The 6,806-nt window shown below is 49.2% G+C and overlaps 1 protein-coding gene across 7 annotated transcripts in view; it reads right to left on the reverse strand.

The window, feature by feature from the left end:
• TRMT9B (tRNA methyltransferase 9B (putative)) overlaps positions 1-6,427 on the reverse strand; it is a 67,329-nt gene extending 60,902 nt beyond the window's left edge. For 4 of the 7 annotated variants that reach the window (XM_043454513.1, XM_043454506.1, XM_043454512.1 and 1 more), the window contains exon 1: positions 4,593-5,393. The gene's annotated coding sequence lies outside the window, so the exon portion shown is untranslated. The other 3 variants (XM_043454509.1, XM_043454508.1, XM_043454507.1) reach the window with 3 other exon arrangements.
• Positions 6,428-6,806: the final 379 nt, after the last annotated feature.

Consider the following 6,806-nt stretch of genomic DNA (forward strand, 5'->3'; position numbering starts at 1 on the left):
CTGGAACACAGCTCAGAGAGTGAGCTTGATGTCAGCAGCTCAGGTGGTGGCTTCGATTCCCAGCCTCCAGACTTGGGCGATGACGGCAGCAACTCTAGGAGGCCGGCTCCGCAGAGCTATCTGGGACTCGCCCCTCCAGCCCAGCCTGCAGCCTCTCCTCTCTAAGCCGCAGTTTTTCCTTCCAGCTTTCCTGTGAGCACCAACTTCCCATATGAAACCCCGTTCTGCTTAAAATAGCTGGGATCGTTTCTCTTATCTACACCATGACATTAAAACAAGACAAAGGAAAGATGGCAGCCTTCAGTGCCCAGGACAGTACATTAAGCCTGGAGAGAACCACGGAAGGGAAAATGGTTGTGACCTCCACAGGGACTCCTTGAGGACCAGGGAGAAGTCACTGGCCTCGCCACCAAGGACTCCCCAAATTGGCACCACTCTTAGGGCCAGGGGATGAGGCCACAGCATAAAGGCTTAGAAATAATCATGAGACTTTGGAGAAAAAGAAAAAAGAAAAAGAAAAACATGAAAGGAAAAATAACAAGGAGGGGAGAGAGGAAGGAAAAAGAAGGGAAGAGAGAAGAGAAGAGGAAATAACAAACCAAATAAAAGCAGGCACTGGTGACAACTGTCCTCTGCCAGCTTCCTCACGTGACCTGGCTTGGGCGGTGCCCTGTCGGACCTGTCGGTGTCACAGAGCTGGGCTCAGGGGGTCTCAGATGCAGACTCAGGGGCACTTTCCACAGGAGGAAATCAAGCGACTCCATCAGCTCTTGAATAGACAGATTCAAACTGGATAAATACATATGTTTTGTCTATTTCCAGCTATCCTATACACGTGTGCGTGCTAAGTCACTTCAGTCGTGTCCAACTCTTTGTGACGCCATGGACTGAAGCCCGCTGGGCTCCTCTGTCCATACATTCTCCAGGCAAGAATATTAGAGTGGATTACCGTGCCCTCTTTCCAGGGGATCTTCCAGACCCAGGGATAGAACCCATGTCTCAAATCTCCTGCACTGGCAGGCAGCTTCTTTACCACTAGCGCCACCTGGCAAGTCCATCTATACATAGTGTTTTTTCTCTTAATAGATAGGTAGATAAAAAGAAATCTAGTAGCTAGAAATTATAGTCCATGGAATTGCAAAGAGTTGGACATGACTGAGCATGCATGCAGCTGGAAATATACAAAATATGTATTCTAAACAAAAATCTATTAGATTTTTAAGAAGGAAATGAATCCAGATGGCTTTAAAGTCAGACAATTAATAATGCAAAGAGTTGACAAACTAGTCAATTATGGTAAATATTGGTTTAGGTTCTGAGCAGCTTAAAAAAAAAAGATTGTCAGTATGTTTTTTTATAATTCAGTAATCTGTAAGAAAAACAAATCCTGAGCTGTTTACACAAAACAATTAAGACTCTATGGAGATGTAATTCTTTTTTTTTTTTTTTTTATTAGTTGGAGGCTAATTACTTCACAACATTTCAGTGGGAGATGTAATTCTTAATGTAAAAGAAAAGCAAGCGTGTCTCCCAGCCCAGCCTGCTGTTCAAGCCCCACTCACACACCACTGCCCCCCTCGGCAAAGATATCTGTTCTGTCTGCTGCTAGCTCTCTCCTCATCAGGAAACCTGCACACAGCAAGCGCACAGAACCTCTGCAGGTGTTGTTCACTGGGCTTTAATCCTTCCCAACCCCAGTATCACTTCCTAAAGCACACATTCCTGACCTCCCTCCCGCCACAGGTCAAATTCCCGTCTCCTCCCTTGACGTGTTTCCTGCATAGCACTCAGCACAGGTATAATGATAGGTTTACCTGTGTGGTAACCAGCAGCCATGCTTCCAGAGGGGTTACATCTGCTTTTCTTGCATCCTGAAGGCTTTAGCATGGTGCCTCAGGTGACTTAGGGATGCTCAATGAATAAAACCCTGCATCAGTCATATTGCTGCTTCAGCCCCAGCTACTCCATTTCTAAGTATGTACCTGCCCAGGAGAAAACTATGGACTCTTATCATTTTATGAGAACCACACTTTAATGACATTAACAGAAGCTAGTTTATAAAAGATTTAAATTTGATTCTAGAATTTCATCTCCTTCCTCCCCCTGCTACCTCATCATTACCTCTCAGAGCCACCACACATAACTTCGTTCAGCTAGGTAAGCCAGTGGTCTGTCCATGGGGGAGGAGATGCAGGCTTGATGGTGTAAGCCTCTAATCCTCCCCCAAACACTGATTACTAACAGTCTATTGTACCCTGTAGTGTATTGTACAAAAGTATAGTAAGTTTACCAGGACAGGAGAATGAGTTACCCAAATACTCAGTTCTACCATCAATTACACAGCAACCCCTCTGCAGCCCTAGGAGATGAGATTTAAGCCATAATATTTCTCTTTCTTGTAAGACAGCTCACAATGTGCATTTTACACCAGTTATTCCATTTGCTCCGACTACCACCTTAGTGGGGCTTCTAGGTGGCGCTAGTGATAAAGAACCCGTCTGCTGTTGCAGGAGACATAAGAGATGTGGGTTTGACCCCTGGGTCGGGAAGATCCCCAGGAGGTGGGCATGGCAAGCCACTCCAGTATTCTTGCCTGGAGAATCCCACGGACAGAGGAGCCTGATGGGCTACAGTCCATAGGGTCACAAAGAGGCAGACACCACTGAAGCGACTTAGCATGCAGGCACATACCACCTTAGTTAGGAAATATTATTCCCATTTCACAGATGAGGAAATGGTTCAGAGCGGCAATTCATTCCAGGTGATGGAGCTCAAACTCCAAGCGGTTAGAAGTTTCTATGTTTGGAAAGGGAGTACCCAAAGTGAGTGGTGCAACTCCTCTTGGACACCTCTTAGCTAGAGGTTCAGTCTGTCCGATGACATTAAGAGAAGAGAATCACACAGGCTAAGGGATGTTCAGTGGGTCAGTTAGCACCCCCAAACTTCCAGCCTGACCACCAACCAAGCTGCACCAGAATCAGCCTCCATATTTAGCTCCTTCTGTCTGTCCTTAAGTAAATCACCACACAGTTTTCATCCTTTCCTGCCACTCTCCTCAGAATGCGTCCTAATTTATCTACGCTTAAAAGCAGAAGACTACACAGGCAAGTGCTGACAGCTTAATCGCAACGATACTTCATAGAAGGGCTAAATCACAGTGAGAGCTGATTCAGTTCCCATTTAAAATACGAATCGGAACATCAACATGCAGTAAACACAGGATTTAGTTGCATTTCTTCCTCAGCACTGAGATCCTGTTTATTGCCAAGTTTGTCTGGCCCTGTCTGTCTTCTTCAAGGTAGTGATAATAATGTGTTCATCATAATGTGGCTCAAATTTTGGACACATGTTTTCTAAAGGCGCATATGAATTCTTTATAAGTGGAATGAATATAAATATCCCCGTTTCCATCTATCAGAAATACTGAAAGTATTAATACTTTCTTTACAGTCCTCTTAATCCCCATTAGGATTTGGCTTTAGAAGATATACGTACACAGAGGGTTAAGATGTATTGGGAAAGCAGCCCAAACCACCACCACTGCCCCTCTGCTTTAAGGCAGAGTTAACCATGAGGACATGGCATTTTTCATTTCCCATCCCTCCAGTAAATAAAATCTTATTAAAACCTTGATGTTTTTGCTATATTAAGACAGACACACAAAAGGACAAAGTATTTCCAAAGAACATCATTTCATTAATTGAATCTTCCTAGAAAAGGATTTCTTTTGAACTAAGAGAAGAGTCTATAGAGAGCCCGCCTCTCAAATCTGACCGAATGCATTAAGAAAGCAGTTTCCTTGGTGAGGAGATAGATCCTTTCCAACCTGTCAGGGTCCACTTTAAAAGAAGTTATGGGCAATCAAGGGCCTCCAGGGAGTCGCTTTCATTCTCTTCAAATGATCTTTCCCTCTGAGCTGCTCTAGAGTAGCCCTCACCATCCCTGGAGACTCCTTCATACTGCGTTTCCAGCCGGGCATCAGGACAGAAAAACTTACAATTGTTCCTTCCTAAACTTCAAGACAGATTAACCGTTCATCAGTCAGAAATGTCAAGGATTCGCTGTGCTAATGAGTCACATGAATAATAGTACTTCAGCTCCTGAAACAAGGAGTTAAAAGCCAACTGTTAACCTGTATTATTGCAAGTAACCTTAAACTCAAATGACATAGCTGCGTTCCAGCTTTTCGCCCACAGGAAACATTCTGTGTACATTTAAATGCATGCAGACATGCCAATATAAAGCTTTACCTTTGCATTAGTTCTTCACAACCGAACCCCCTTTCTATGCATCGCACGCCTAGAACATTTATCACAAAGAACTCAGATAACATGTAAGGACACTTCGAGCAAATACTACACAAATTCTGCCCGTGCCGTTTTGATATTCGTTCTTAAACTGTATTTTTGACATCAGCTTGGACTATTTCTATAAGTTCTTCCAGACCAACTAAAAAATATTCCCTGACAAACTTTCTGGCTTCAAGTTATGTTCGTTTATCGCCTCCAGCTAGTTAAAAATCAATTCCCAAGTGATAGCCTCCAAAGGGAAAGATACACGTGTACTCCAGGAAAACACAAATTCATTTTCACCTTTAGACACGAAACAGGTCGCCTGCAGCTCTGGGTTCTGATTTATCTGGTGTCACATCCGAAGCCCATCCCGGCAGTCCCTTCCTGCAAGCCAGGCTCCGCTGTTAGGACCACGTCTAAGTTTTCAAGGTAAGCAGGTCACCCTCGGCGACTGGAGTGACCGCGGAAGAACAGGCACTCACCCCAGGCGGTCAGACCAGGGACGCGGACGCCGGAGAGCTCGGGAGGCGACCTGTCGCGCCCCCTCCTCCGGACCCGAGGCGGGGAGGACAGGCGCGGGGCCGGCCCAACTAGGGTGGAAGGGAGGCTCCCCGCCTCCCCACTCTGCGGACCACGGTCAACGCCACGGTCGCCGGCGCTGGCCGCGAGGTATGGGGGCGGGCAGCTCTACGGAACCGAATAGTTGCAATGCATTTCGCGCCCCACCCCCCACGCCCCGAAGCCGAGGCGGAAAAGCTGCCTTTGCATCAAAGCCAGGGGCTGCATCGGGTGTAACTTCCAACCGGTGACCTACTTTAGAGTGTGAGAATGAAGGCGATGGGGGGAAGAAAAAAAACAGACGGAGGGCGCGCGGGGGAGCCGGGCTCCGGGGACGCGCGTGCCCCCATGGGAGCGCGCGCCCGCGCGCCCCCGGGGCTTCCAAAGAGAAGTTGCCGCGCGGCCCCCGGAGGCCTGGGGCAGAGCCCGGGGCCGTCCCTCCGCCAGCGCTTCCCCTCGCCGCGGCCCGGGTGCGAGCTTCCCTGGGCTCGCGGGCCTCCGGACGATCGGCGCGGCTCCCCGCCCCCACCTCTGTCCCCGCCTCCCCGACCCGCCCTCACCTCTCGGGGCGGTGCGCGAGCTCCGGCGGCCTGGGGACCCGGGTCGGCGGCGCCTCCGGGCCGGGAGGGCGGCGGCGGGCGCAGAGCGGATCCCGGGGAGTGCCGCCTCTCGGCCCGGTCCCCTGGGAACGCCCCGCCCGAACGCGCCGGGGAAGTGAGGCTCTGCCGCGCCGCCTGGCCCGGGGAGGGGGGTGACCTTCTTGCCTCCTCCCGGCGCTCTAGTCGGTGTCTCCCGGCGCGGCCCGTCCTCCGTGGGGAGGCCGAGGCGAGCACACCTGGAGCGCAGCAACGCCGTACCTGGGTGACAGCAGCGTGACGTTTCAGCGCGTCTTTTCTCATTTGATCCTGGCAACCACCTTCTGCCACCGAGAGGTCCCCATTGGGTATCTTCAAAACCGGAGGTCAGAGGGGTTCAGTCCCAGGTGCCCCTGCTCGCACTCTCCAGATCTTTTCACTCACATGGCCTTCGGAATCTGTGAGCCAAAAGACCCGTCGAGTCTGCAAAACTAGACCCATCACAGTCGCATCTGTCAGAAGAAGGGATGGAACTTAGGTTGAAAGTTTCTGCGGAAAGTTGGACACAGATTCCTCCCTCCCCAGCCGCCCCCCCCCCCCGCCCCCACACTTCTGTAACAATAGCGCTTGCTACTTTCTATCAGGTCCTTCTCCTGGTCCAACAACTTAATAATCTTCAGAGGCCTGTGACTTTAAAATGCGGATACCCAATATTGGAAACTGAACTGAATTTGAAAAGATCCTGATGCTGGGAAAGATTGAGGGCAGGAGGAGAACGGGACTACAGAAGATGAGATGGTTGGATGGCATCACTGACTGGATGGACATGGGTTTGGGTGGACTCCAGGAGTTGGTGATGGACAGGGAGGCCTGGCGTGCTGCGCTTCATGGGGTCGCAAAGAGTCGGACAGGACTGAGCGGCTGAACTGAACTGAATATTGGAAAAGTAAAATGTTGAGTAACTGTTCTGCCCCTTCTTGTGTTTGAGCTTGACACTCCTGACCCTATGGGATGGAGATGAGTTGAGTTGTATTTCCAGGCACAGTTTTCTGTGGGGACCCAACTACACCTCTCATGTAACACCTCGATGATGTTATTTAAGGCACTACCAAGAGGAGCTCAGCAGATATAGCTTGTGATTCTGGAATAGTTTTCTAGTGCCCTGCTATATTGGGAAACTTGGCTTGGGCATCTCTGTCTTAATGCCCAAGGGTAATCAAATTGACATTTCCTTTTTATGTAAACTCCGTTTTGTATTTAAAAGGGGAAGAATCGTGAGTCTGATGATACATGTTCTTCTTGAGCAGAATGCCAGCCCACAGAAGTGCCCCTGCTCATTTTTGTTCCCATTCAGTGGAGTTAGAACTGCACTGTTTCCTTG

This window comes from Cervus canadensis, chromosome 31 (genome assembly GCF_019320065.1).
Source record: "Cervus canadensis isolate Bull #8, Minnesota chromosome 31, ASM1932006v1, whole genome shotgun sequence".
Taxonomy (NCBI): domain Eukaryota; kingdom Metazoa; phylum Chordata; class Mammalia; order Artiodactyla; family Cervidae; genus Cervus; species Cervus canadensis.